The 12954-nt window shown below is 42.6% G+C and overlaps 1 long non-coding RNA gene across 4 annotated transcripts in view; it reads left to right on the top strand.

The window, feature by feature from the left end:
- Window positions 1-12480, top strand: part of LOC144146812 (uncharacterized) — a 28364-nt gene extending 15884 nt beyond the window's left edge. The window contains exons 1-3 of one of the 4 annotated variants that reach the window (XR_013317723.1): window positions 7057-7265; window positions 10846-10918; window positions 12260-12480. This is a non-coding gene — a long non-coding RNA (uncharacterized LOC144146812). Of the gene's footprint in view, window positions 1-7056; window positions 7266-7498; window positions 7524-8806; window positions 9737-10845; window positions 10919-12259 lie in introns of those variants that run through there. The other 3 variants (XR_013317724.1, XR_013317721.1, XR_013317722.1) reach the window with 3 other exon arrangements.
- The last annotated feature ends 474 nt before the right edge of the window (window positions 12481-12954 follow it).

Raw genomic sequence — 12954 nt, 5'->3', positions numbered from 1 at the left:
TTGTGGCAGGCCAAAAAACTTCAAAAATGAACAACTCTACCATTCAAAACTGACAGTGGCAATGGCAGCGTAATTAAGCCTTCAGTTGATGTTTCAGCTCTTATCGGAAAAGCAAGGGTAAGTGCATCATGGCAGTATTTCTGCTGTTTTTATCTGCCCACGTCTCTGTGGAACGCGAAAAAAATTCCCCACAAATCAATCACCGCGAGGCCACTGCTGAAGTATTCGCAAACAATAGCAGCAGACAAACCATTGGAATTCGCGCTATGACAGCAGTACCTACGCACGTCGTAGAATATATACTTGCTCTGGTATTCCCGTAATTGCATAGTTTAAATTAATTAATTCATTCACTTTAACAAAGCTGTATTTCAATAGCGTTGAGGGGTTTTTTATCTGTTGCGTATGCTTGCAATAGTAGCCAAAACTCGATGGTATTTACCACCAGGTTTAAAATAGCGATGGTTCCGTGTGACGCACCTTTAAAACAAAGGTCATAAACGCTGCCTTACCCTACTTGTAGGAAGCATTGAAGTAGAAATATTTTATAGTCACATGTTAGCAAATACTCCCGCCCAGTAGCAGAACATTTTTGCAGTTTTATGTGCGTACTTTTTAAGCGAAGAGGCAACTTGGCCGAGTCAGTGGTATTTCAGAAGTTCGTTGCTTATGCCAGGAAAAGTTACCGACACCGATGGCCAGAGCAGGGAGACAGGTTAGACGGTAAAGTCTAGTCTGCTACCGTCGTAGTGCTGAATTCGGTGCTCCCCTCTTGATTTCCAGGCGTAAATGGTCCTACCAGCCGCCGGACATGATCCACGTGCTTCGCGAAGTCATCAATAGCTGCACAGTCTAATGCACACGGGTTCAAAAGCATCGAGGCATGATGCAGAGGGTCTCCGAACCATTAAAACAAAAAACTATTATACCGTTCCTGTGGAAGGAAGCGTGTTGTATGCAGAGGCTGTCGTAACATTGAGAAGAGGTGTGTGGTTTCAATTCATAATAACAGCTTAGGAATGTCGCGGTAAAGATCAGCAAGAAAAAGAAAAGCTATAATTATTGCAGGATTGTTCGGAGCTATTAACAATATATGGCGAGATTACCTGCTCGCAAAAGCAAACAGACAAGTCCCCCAAAAAAGACGAACGCAGGCACATCGCCTTCCAAAACCTTATAATAAGGGGCCTAAACACAGGCTCAAGCAGGGCGAGAATAAACATTATGAAATCTTTCTTGACACACTGATGGGATACCGAGGTAGGTTAGAACCCTATCAGGTACAAAACCCTTTGACACGTTGACTAGTGCAACCTACTTTATCAACTTGGCGTAGTATGGGGAACGTGATTATAGTTTTCCCGGCGCATTTTTTTCCCGTTTTTTTCTTGCGTACGGAGAAAGATTGAATTCTTCGCTGCGAGGCAGTGTACAGCAATGACATAGCTTAACGATTTCTGAACGCAATAGAGCGCATAGAAAATCTTAGGCGCGCGCATTAGGCACCGTGTGGGTCGCCTAACAAGCTTCGTAAAAAGTACTGTAAACAAATATAACAAAAAGATAAAACGCACAGAAAAAAGCCTCTTTTCGCGTACTATACATCCCATCCTGGAGTATTAAACTAAATTTTGTGGCCCATTTGTAAGGAGAAGACAGAGATAAAGCAATTCGAATTCTATCTTGTTTGCTATAACACCACTTTATGTGCTACTAGCGGTAGTGCCCGGTGATCGGTAGGCAAAATATAACAATGAATATTACATATCCTCGGTTATTTGTCGCCTGTCATAAATTATTCACAATGGAGCTATAAGGAAATTGAAATTCCTCCCTGCTGTCAATACATCGGCTCTCCTCAGAGGCAAGTGATTTCAAAAAGGGCTCGAGCTGATCGATGTGCTATATCAAAACTACCTGAAAAATATGTACCAAGTCGCATTGTCAAACGAATAAATTCACACCCACCGAAAGTGTATTCTCGCGAGATGTCGTCGATACATTAGGTCTCAGTCTGGAAATAAGTAACATGGCTTCACACTGCAGGCGTCCAGTTGCAAAACACTCCGCGAGCTGTCCCCACAGATGGCGCGCACCTACGCAAATGGGGATGATTTGGTGTGAACAAACCTCTAGAGTTTTTAGGGTGCGTCCTGTGCATTACTCTTTTGTGTGAGGCATTCAGTGCCTTTGTTACAAGCGTTGTTATAGGTCCAAGACGGGGCCATGTCCCTAGTTCACTCTGCCAGTTTTGTAAAGTTTTTAGGCCGCCTGCAGCGCTGCCAAACCGAGGACCACACGCATTTCCGCCTCAGAGCTGGGTCAATTGAAAGTGACGACCATTGTTTTAGGGAATTCGGGCACGAGTTTCACAAAATAAACCAATGGGTAATTCTTTTCCAAACAAGCTAGGGAGCGTGTGGGAGAGCTCTTGTTATCGGTACATCCCATGAGAAAATGAATATGCCAAAATTTTCCTTCTGAAAAGAATATCACGAGAGATTTTGTGTGAGGCAGTGTAACACAAGAAAACATTATTATGTTTTGTACAGCTCTTGTATTTTAGTGTAAAGAATAATTGCTGCATGGTAAGAAACGCAGATGTCTTCTTTGAATTGTGCGATATATTTGCAAATTCACAAGTTATTCGAAGCATATTCTCGTTTATTGCAATGCCCATACCGGTATAACCGCATAAAATCGTTTCCTGTATGAAATCCCGTATCCACATCAGTGAATGTATATAAAGTTTTCCTAAAACAAACAAATATATATGTGCGATATATTTGCAAATTCACAAGGTATTCGAAGCATATTCTCGTTTATTGCAATGCCCATACCGGTATAACCGCATAAAATCGTTTCCTGTATGAAATCCCGTATCCACATCAGTGAATGTATATAAAGTAATGCTAAAACAAACAAAAAAAAAAAGATTCGCCAAAGAACGACGAATCTAAGATGGCTGCCTGCAATTTGTTAAGTGGTTCTGTTGCTTTAGATTCCGCAGTTACTTACTCAAAATAAAAGTGTACGCTTTCGTGCAGACTCACGTTCGAGACCTGGAACAACCACCTGATAGAGGAAATCATTTCTGGAAACCATGCAACAGGACCACAAGAATAAAGAAAGGGGGAGGCGTTCGAATGATTATTAAACAATAGACCGACTGGTAGAGAGTTTATGAAAGCTGCATAGAGCAGCTATGGGTTACGGGTTGCATGGCGGGGAAAAATACATGGTTAGGAGTTGTGTAACTGTGGACCGGAAGCAGAGCTGGAGACTAAAATGAGGAACAGGTGAAATGTTTGAGAAGAAATATAAACGAGTTTAAATATTCGTGTGAAATATTCTTAGGTGGATATATGAATGCTCACATAGAATATTTGGATGGATACACCAAATCACATCGGGTCCGTACTGATAAATATATGTCACAAAAACAGGATTGTAATAGTAAACACAGAAAACAAGTGTGACGGACAAATAACGTGGGGAAGCGGTAACATGTAGTCCAGCATAGACTATTGTCTAGTCTCCGAAACAGTATACGAAACATTGCGGGAAATGAGGATAGATGAAAACGGAGCAGACAGCTTAAGAAGCGACCCTCGCGTGACAACATTGCACTTTGGAGGCGCAACCCGGACAAATTTAAAAATAGGTGGAACCGGAGGAGCTAATTTGAACAATGAACAGGTAAAGCTTATTGCTGATATGATGGAAGACGAAATTAATAGGTACAAAGATAAAGATTGGGAGTACAACGAAATGATCGCGTCCATAAAGCGTAAGATGAATGAAGCCAAGCAACAAAACCAATGTAAAGGAAGGGAAGAGACAGCTGAGAAGCTGGTGGAATAAAGAAATAAAAGATGCTATTGACCAGCGAAAAAAGGCGTCGAGAGAATATAGAGAGGCAAAAAGAACTGTTATGAAACCGCAGGTAGTGAAGGAAAAACGGGATATCTGTAGGGAAAAGAAACTGGAAGTGCAGAAAATGGTGCAACCAATCATCAAGCAAAAAAGTAAAAATGGCTCCAAGACAAATGGCACCAGGACCAAATGGCATTGAAGAAGTTTTGGAACCATGTAAAATACTAGGCTCAAGAAACGATATCGATCAAAAATTCTTGATTGATGAGGAGGGAAAACATTTAGTAGGAGAGCAGGCGTTGGCATTTATTTATGAAAGGATAACAGAAAAGTTCAGGGAAATAGAGGTAGGCAAGCCTGCATCTATAACATCTGCGCCACAGAAGACTGCGAAAGGGGAAGTAAGTTTGAGCAAACTTGATTAAAAAAAAATCAGAGGAAAGTTCTCCCCCCCCCCCATACAGCAGTGGGCCGAACGGAATACCAATGCGCTCATAAACCTGCATGGACCTAAATGTAAGGCATCATTTATGAGGGCAATTGATAAGGTGATACAAACCAAGCAAATACCGAAATAATGGTTAGAATGTATGATTAATTTATTATATAAGGGCTCAGGCAACAAGGCCAGCATTGAGTGATCCAGCCATTCACAGTAACATCCGTGTTCTGTATATTCGTAATTCCGGCGACAAAATCAGAAATTCAAGCATGAATGGAAGAAAATGCAATCCTTGGAGAACTGCGGAATGAATTTAGACAAAACAGACGATTGGATGATAATTTTTAGTGGCATCACAGTGCATTTAATTTGCGAAATTGCAGAATAGACCATTATTAATTACGTTCTTGGACAATCAATGAGCATATGACAATGCAAACAGACAGCCGAGATTCCTGCACCTCCAGGGATTAGATGACGAGTTAGTAGAGTTTCTTATAGCAATTTATAACGATAATAGAGTGCACGTGACGTGGGACGGACAGGAATGCGCACAGTAGGCAAACACCCAGCGGGGACTGAAACGGGGGTGTCCTGTGAGCCCAATACATGGCAGGGTTAGAAACGAAACTAGAAGAAGGTAATTCTGGTTCAACCAGATGCATATGTTGCAAGGCGAACTGGTACAGCAGCGTATTCCGGGAATGTTATAAGTGGACGACATTGTTGTTTTAGCTGATAACCAGCCTGATATGCAACGGCTCACAAATATCAGTCGCCAGGAAGGCACTGACCTCAGGTGACACTTTAGCCAGAAAAATTTAGAATAATGGATTTCAAAGACACTAGCACGCGAGCAGTGTCAATCCCGCATGTCGAATGATCCAAAGTCAAATAATAAAAATATTTGGGATTGTGGATAAACGAAAGGGATAACTACTTAAGAACTCACGAGGAGCAACTTAAGAGTGAGGAAAAGAAAAACGCAGCCATTATGCAGCATACAGCTCTGTGGGGGCATAACAAATATGAAGGAGTGAGAGGAATGTGGAAAGCAGTAATTGTTCCGGGTCTCAAGTTTGTTGACGACTTACTCTGCTTAAAATCAGACGTTTAGCACGCTTTGATGTGAACCAGGGAATGGTAGGCCGTTTGGCCGGAGGAGTGCAAGGAAGAACAGCAAATGAAGTAGTGCAGCGAGATATGGGCCCGCAGTCGTTTGATGTTCGAGACGGGCAGAATAAAATATGCTTTGAGAAGAGGTTGAAAGCAATCCAGCAACGTAGGTGGACAGCCAACCTTTTTAGGTGCCTATACAAGAAAAGCCTGGACCCGCAGTGACTAAGGAATGCTAGAAGGCTAATGACGATATAAGGAAAGAACAGTGGAGTATCCAAGACAGCCAAGACAACAAAAAAAAAGGCAAGCCAGATAGAACCCAATAAATGGAGAGAGAAAAATGGAACCTAAAACTTCGTTAGAGATGAACAGGGCTGACAAATTTGACATCAGAAACGAAAATGTCTACGATAATTTCAAGGACAGTGCTTTGCCCTTTAAGGCTAGAGCAGGTTGCTTGGAACTAAGAGCATTGTGGGGAAATATGTACAAAATGATGCGGTATGCGCTATCTGCGGAAAAGAAACAGAAGCTATGCTGCAGATAGTATAAAATGCGAGTATGTCGATTCAAATTTAGAGGGAAATATTCGGCTTCCAGAAGCGCTAGGATTGAAGGGCAGTACACATGCAGTGTCGTGGCGACGAAAGGAAGATTACAATGTTGGTGGATGAAAAGCAGAGAGGGGAATATTGCTTAGGACAGCTACCGCTGATAACAGAAAAAAAAATAGTTTGTGCCTAATAAGTTTTGTGTGCCTGCCCCAAGAGCAGCACCAGTATGAAACTACGAGTGTAAAGATAGGTATAATAATTTTTTAGTTTCTTGTTGGTAAGATGACGCGTCATCACCCCGCTACAAAGGGAATACCACTATGAATCATCACCATCATCCTGGTGATGATCGACCACGCCTAGGTTTCAAATTTTCCGCGTATGTCCCGGCATGCACCTCGCGCAATATCCGGTGTCAATGTTTCCGCGCGAGGTCACTGATGTGACGTAGGAGGTGCCGTAGCCTCATGCTAAGCCCATGTACAGTCATTGTGGTAGGAACTTGGAAAATGTTAAAAGTTGAGTTGCGCTAAACGCAATTTAAGCTTAATTGAAGCCTCCTTGTTCTAAAATTCACATAAAAAAGGTGCATCTCCGTTTGAGGTTTATATATTGGGAGGATTTCGATCGTGTTTATTCTTTCTCCTAAGGAGGTACGGACAGTATGTTTGCTGTTGTTTTCAGTGTCGTACGGGTCATGTATATTGTACAGCATGAGTCCTTAGAAAGTAGAAAACTCTGAGTTTTTTTTTGAAATATAATGCATCCCCGCAAAGCCACTGAAAGTGATGCTGTGAAATGTAAAGATAACTTTTGTGCTGTCACAGAAGTATTTGGCTATCTGTGTGCAGCTTGTATCCGGCTTGATATTGTTTGCACAGTTATTGGAATAGCAGCCTAAGAGATAAAAAGTCAGACGCTGCGCATTTGTTCTGATGTGACAGCTAGGAAAGAAAATCTGTTAATTACACTTGGCTATAGTAAATGCCAAGCTCTGGACTGTAGCCCATTTTTGGTTTGAAACAAACATTGAAAATGCCCTTTGTACTGTCAGGACTCCAAGGCCCAGGATGTTACAATAAGATTTCACACAGGCTTTTCAAGGGCATTTATTTCAAAAACCTTGAACAGTTATTTTAGAAATAAACAAGACGGAATTCTTGCCCATCTCGTGTCTTCGCGGTAGGCCCATAAAAGCTCACTAAAGTCCGTGACTTGGTTAGTTTACGCGTAAAGCAGACTGACAGAAACAGGCTCGTGTCCTCTCAAAGGCGGTGAGTTTTTTAAACTTGTATGAGATATTGTGATATAAGCGAACGGTGTTTTCGAATTGAAATAGGGAAACATGATGATTATTCTAAAATATTTTTGACATAGATCTCAATAATTGTTCTCAACTGCTGAGCGCCCCTGCGATTGCGTTCAAAGATATCAGACGCCATATATTATCTTCGTTTTCGTGGGCGTTCTTTCAGGCCGAGTTGCTGAATGCTCTGCCTATGGTCTTCAAGAGCTGAATATCTGCGGAGACAGTGAGACTAGAAGCAATATTTTCATTTGGTGTGGCAGTCAAAAACAATTACATCGGCGTCAGCTCCAACTAGGAGAGGACGTACCACATTCCGCAGGCAGGCACGGGCTGAACTCCCGTGGCCGCCTTTGGTTCTCCGGGCTATCATACTTGGGAAGCCTGCCAGGATCTGCCCTTCTTTCAGCACTCAATTTTTCACTGGGTTCAATTCCACCTACGTACTGGCACCCGCTTCATGCACCGGCTGTGGTCTTCAGGTTCGCGTGATAGTACACATTCCACCGATACCTGCGAAGCACGACTGAGAACACGAGTGCTGCTGATGCCTCATGACACAAAAATGTGCGCAGTAACGGAAAACCTCTATCGCTATAATTATTGTCAAAGGAGAACGTGCAGTATGCACTATACTGTTTTTTCACAGCACTGCGAACATGCAACTATGTGAAAAATACGTTAGGTAAAAAGTGGTTTCTTCACGGTTTGTTTCTTTGCGCAAACGAACGACTAGGCCAGTTAGAGAGCAATGGCTTTCATAAGCATGCATATTCTCGAAGTAGGTAAACAGCTGAAGTTGTATTTTGTTAATAGGAAGGCATGTTGAAAATAAAGTTATCTGAAAAATCCATATGAAAAAAAGGCACATATATTTCATTCTTTGACGTATCTGAGCCGTCTTATGTGCTAAGCTGTACACAAAACCGGACTTTGTCAATGGACACTTAGATTTAAATGTGTTGCGCGACAATTTAAGGAATTCAACACGGTGACCAAAATGTCAGATTTGCCTACGTTCAATGGGGATGCATTTTAGAGGAAGGCGATGAAGGTTGCTGTTACTTAACACAACGTTTTCTTCATAGCTATATTTCTAATTGTGGTTGCGCTCAGCAAACGCGATCTTCGGACGATAATGACCGGGGAGGCTTAGGAAACCTGAGGCGGCTAAGTCTGATAGCGGAAGGACCAGAAAGAGCTTGCGGAACACTTTAAGGAATTGAAGACGGCTATCAACATGTCGATGGTGGCTGTGTTCTAACAATATACATTTTAGAGGAAACCGGCGAAGGTTTTTACTACCGCACGCAATTTTCTCCTGTAAGCTATAATTGCGATTGTAAGACGCGTAAATGTAGTGTATTTTCTGGCTTCTTTCCCCGTGCCAAATGCACATCGCCGGTGATAACGACAAAAAGCGAGAGGTAAACTAAAATCAATGCACTATATTCGACCTGCACCTGCTTTCTGAAAATTCCCGCTTCTTAGGTAAACTAAAATCAATCCATTGTATTCGACGAGCACGTTCTTCCTGAAAATTCTCGCTTCTTAGGTGTCTCTTTGCACTACTGCTGAAATTACTATCTTGCAAGAAATGCTGAAGTGATTTTGGTGGAATTTGTATACTGATTGCGGAATATCTCACTGAAAGGTAAAAGATATAAGAAAACATTGCGCTTGGTCTGGGCTTTTCTAACTGAAAAATTTGAAGCATTTACGTCTCGTGTTTATAGATATGGAGCTATCTCGAAAGCTTCCAATAATGTGATGGTGCGTCACCGAAGAACGAAATGGGAGTACAGAAACATGTGTGCAACAGTTTGTCTACTTTTTCTCCAGCCTCGTCAAAGGTGGTTTTGCTTACGTTTAGAGATTTCCACCAACTAGGCCAAGGTACAGCTATTGCGGGGCTCTCTAATGCGTGCACCAGTTATCTAAGACGGGTTGATTTATCACGCGTAGCCCGCTAATAACCACACCTGTACGTGAATACACCACGTTTGCAAGCCCTTAGCTGCTACCCGGCATAACTATTTTTATTCAGAAATCAGCAGAGCCACAAATAAATAGACAAGTAAAACAAAACGCTCTGGCATAAATACTTCTAAATTGCAAAAAAATGCCCTATCATCTCGAAGTTTGTGTTTTCGCCTTACGTTTGTGCTAAAATTGTGTGATAATTAAGTACCCATTTTGAAGAGAACAGATAGTGCATTGGTAAGTGACCAGAGTGTGGCCCGACTGTATTTAAAATCACCGTATCGGAGGAGCGAGGGCAGTGAACATGCGGGGTGGACTTCACTGCAGTCGCCGCAAGTATGTAGACCTCGTCGAATGGCGAAGAAGTGACGGGGCGCTGCTCTGAGGCAATTCTTAGCAGCCCCAGACTTCCCTCTGCTCATCAGCGTGGTTCCCTCTGAAGAGCCAAGGATGGTGGTAAACAGTTGCAGTTCTGGTCAAGCAGTCTACTCAGGGATAGCCCGAACAAGCTGGAGTGTAGGAGCACCCATTCAAGACAAAACATTTATATTTACGGTTCCAATATTGTTTCATCTGGTGCCCTACTCATGCTTCAGTGATTTATCCTTTGATGGCCCCCGCGTTTGCGGCCGCTCATGACTTCTGTGCTCAGTTGTGCTGACTATTGCAGCGAGGCTGTCTCGAAACATTCAAACGGGTGGTTAATTAGGAGCTATTCTCTAGACACTTTTGGAAGAAAGCTATAACTAAGTGTGTAGTCTTGTTTTCCAGGACTGACAGTGCGCTCATTGAGCACCAAGAATGTTAGGCCGAAAGTGCATTACAAAAATTGCTCACACTGAAGGCACGATGGGAAGAACCGCAAAATTACAAAATGGATGAGAAAAATTTATTATGAAACACCAACGTAAGCCCCAAATCCATTTGCATTGTGGGTGTTTCCGTGCCATAGTCACAGACTGGCACGCTATCTCGAAAAGAACTCATGAGCCCAGCTAAGCTGCGGAAACTATAGAAGCAGAAATTTATGGGAAAAAAATTGTGGTCAGTGATTTATTCTATGTCATTTTAAATGACTTGCTACAAACCCACATTAAAAACTGGTTTGTGCACACCTAATTGCCTCACACGTATGGCAAAGGCGCACTGCCGGTTCAAAGTCAGGCGTGTTTAGATAGTGTCTGCTACCAGAACAAGTGCAGTCGTATTGGAAGACATAACGATGGTAAGTACTGCCTAAAAATCATTTCCCGCACTTTTCTGCCGGCTCACATTCTCGCTACCAGAAAATTTACTATACTGTACCCACATACGAGTTTTTTCATAGCGTGCAAGATAGCTTTATTAGAGCGCTTTTATAGACACTAAACGTTTTCATCGAACAGCAGACTGACAACCATGGGATTCTAGGAGAGCATGTTCTTTCCTTAAGCCGCTATAGGAGTATTGCCAGCTCACATTTAAAAAGGGTGAAGGTTTGAGAAAAATATCGTGCTGGTTTTATAAAAAAAAAGTGTAATATTCATAATGCTAGTGCCCTAAAATTGTGTCTCTATACGTTGCAGTACTCGCCAATCATCATTATGAAGCTGCAAGTTGTTCTGCTCGTCCTGGCTATTCCTGGTCTTCTCATGACGGGTAGGTACGCGTGCTAAATGCTGTCATTCGTTACAACTGTTTGCAGATCCACGTGGTCACATTTTCTCAATGGCTTCCAACACGTCTTCTAAGCAGTCTAGTGGAAGAAGAGGAGGCATCTTGCCCTTGCGGAATAACGTTTTAACTGATAATGCAGTAGAAGGGCCAATCGTGCTAAGAGTTGTAGGCGTAGTATCCGGTCCTTTTGGGGTACCATGCGATTTATATTTGTATAAATGGTAGATGGGTCATATAATTAGTGAATATTGTATAAGACTTGAATCCTATGCCTTGCTTTTTTCCTTTTGGGTGCAAGTACTAGAGTGTTTTTGCCTGATATTAGGTGTTATAACAAAAACGTTGGGCTATTGTGCGGGACAAACAACACGCACCAGAAGCTTGCAACTGGGACACGTGGCTGTCCATTTGGCTACTTATGAGCGGCATAAGAAAAATCAGTTTTATCAAAATATAGAAATAACACCACTGTAAACTGTGATGCCCGTGGTGTCTTTTCTTGTTGGGCAAATATATGCTGCAAAGAGTTGAAATTAGAAGAACACAGAACCCACTCACGCTTGCGTGGTGTCAGGTATCAATATTGCTTTGAAGATGAGCGTTTCAAGAATCTCGCTTATACGATTTTTGATGTGGTAAACTTAGCAAACCCAACTATGAAATATTAGTCCTGAACATCTGCAGGCAGCATGAAAGTCAAAGCTGCGGGAAAAGCTAGGAATACTATTTCTAATGCGCAGGCAGAGGTTTTAGCGAGTAGCTTGCTTGCGGATTTTTAAATATTAGCTAATTAAACACTGTCGAAACAATTACGCCCAGATTGCAGCCGTCGTGAATTATACCCAGGACACCTTACACTAGGCAGCTAACTTTGGTATTCGCAGACCGCAAGACGGTGCAGGTATAGTGTGCGTAAAATTCAGTTTTTACTTCGAGGTTTTACAAGCGTGTTCTTCGATTCGAACATGTGCAAGTAAAAATAGTGTGCTGGAGTGCGTGCAGGGTATTTCCATTTATGCAAAAAACATAGCGCAGCGAAAGCAGGCAATGTTACTATAAAAATGCGCGACATTGCAAAAATAGCTTCTCTTGTGTTGTGGGTAACTCTCATACATGTTTTCACTCCAGTATAAATTGTACTGAAGTGTTCCCCGCCTTTTACCCATGTTAGCGTTTACCCAACCGGCAAATTTTTTAACGCAACGCTGGAAGCGGGGTTTAAATAATAGTTTCTGTATTTTTTGGTAGATATAAAGTTTGTAATTGACTGGCCGTTGTTACGTTTTCTAACGCACCCTATTCGTTCTCATTCGTCTTTATCAGCAACAGAAGTGGGGGCTGCTCCAAACCCCAGTGGAGACAGAGAAACCAGTGACCGTGCAGAAGGAGCCACTGACGCCGCAGAGGAGCGAGGTCTTAGTCAGGGCTGCCTCGAATCCTTGTGTGGCTAGAATTGGAAGCCGCACTGAACCAATCCCCAGCGTGGGCGCACTTCCTTATTCATGATCTGCATATGGTAATAAAGCGGCAAGAGTAAAGTGCGAGTTTTTAATTTTGGCCTGTTCATTTAGTCAGGTTTCTTCAAGCTATGCTTAAAATGGGGTTAAATATAACATTTGGCATACCCACTGTGTTTGTTTTTATCACGATCAACGGGTTTTGGTGCGGAGCCCTCAAGCGTACCTTCCAGTGGTGCCACGTCGCCGTCCACCGTCGTTGTGCGTTAGCGAACGAAGGGGACACCTAAGACAAACGAGATGAAATGAGCATGAAAGCGCAGGCGGAAAGTACAGTGAAAATGTGAGACGGAGTGCGCTATGCCGAGACAGGAAAGCGGAGTGTAAAAGTAGGGCGAAAGGTGCTAACCATGGTCCTTTGTAGAGACGTGCTAGGAGACAACGCCAGCATACATCGGACGCCTTCGCGCGTACGCTGATGCGGCCATCCCTTCTTTAGACGCAGCAGATATACGTTGTCAGCCAGAAGTTTTTACTTCGCCATGTAACTAAATTTCGTGT

Source organism: Haemaphysalis longicornis, unplaced genomic scaffold (assembly GCF_048455015.1).
Source record: "Haemaphysalis longicornis isolate Haplotype H1 unplaced genomic scaffold, Haemaphysalis longicornis Haplotype H1 scaffold_7, whole genome shotgun sequence".
Classification (NCBI taxonomy): domain Eukaryota; kingdom Metazoa; phylum Arthropoda; class Arachnida; order Ixodida; family Ixodidae; genus Haemaphysalis; species Haemaphysalis longicornis.
Note: the sequence above shows the minus strand (reverse complement) of the source record. Positions and strands in the feature narration are given on the sequence as shown.